We start from the raw sequence: 820 nt of genomic DNA, 5'->3' as shown, positions 1-820 counted from the left end.
TACGACACACAGCGCACACGCGGTGCTCCCTAGCCCTGTTGCTCTCACTGTTAACCGCCAGGTCAGAGACACACAAACGAAAGCGGATTAGGGCACGATGATGCGCCGGGGGGATATAACCCGCGTACGGCTTCAGTGGCCCCATCCAGTGCTTATGGCGGCCCATCTTCACGCCGGGCTTCCTACCGTCCGTAACGAAAACTCTAGGGTCCACAGCTAGCCTATCATTCGCCCAGTCGTCGTTGACACGTGTCCTAAGGGTATCCATCAGCGCTTCGACATCAAGCTTGCAAGCCGAGTAACGTCTAACCCTCATATCAATGCCTCCCCCGACTGCCTCCTCACCCCAGTCATGCTCTAAGTGGTTAAGGATACGAATGACTTTGGATCCCCAACCATCAAACTGTAAATTCGTTACTAACGCCAAACGAATTTCCTGACGAAAGGCGCTGTGGTATACGCTACTAGTGTCCTCCACCAAACTATTCCAGAAGCGAAATACGGATTCAGCCCAGTGCAGCTGTAGCGGCATCTGACCTAGCTCCATGAACAGAAGCTGGAGGGGTGGTACAGAAGTCCCTACCAATTGTTTCATGAAAAAGATTTGGAGCTTGACCATGCGGTCTCGTATAGCCACATCGAAATAGCATGACCGCGGTGCCTCGTTAGCCGGATAGCCCTTGTCCAACATCGCGAGAACCTGGTCAGCCCCCCACACCTGCGAGCCGTATGATAAGACAGAACGAACTTGCGCATTGAAACACTTCATGCCGACGCTAGGTAGCAGCAGACCCTGCCGGCGCAGCTTGTTACGCAGAGC

Source organism: Volvox carteri (genome assembly GCF_000143455.1).
Source record: "Volvox carteri f. nagariensis unplaced genomic scaffold VOLCAscaffold_21, whole genome shotgun sequence".
Classification (NCBI taxonomy): domain Eukaryota; kingdom Viridiplantae; phylum Chlorophyta; class Chlorophyceae; order Chlamydomonadales; family Volvocaceae; genus Volvox; species Volvox carteri.
Note: the sequence above shows the minus strand (reverse complement) of the source record.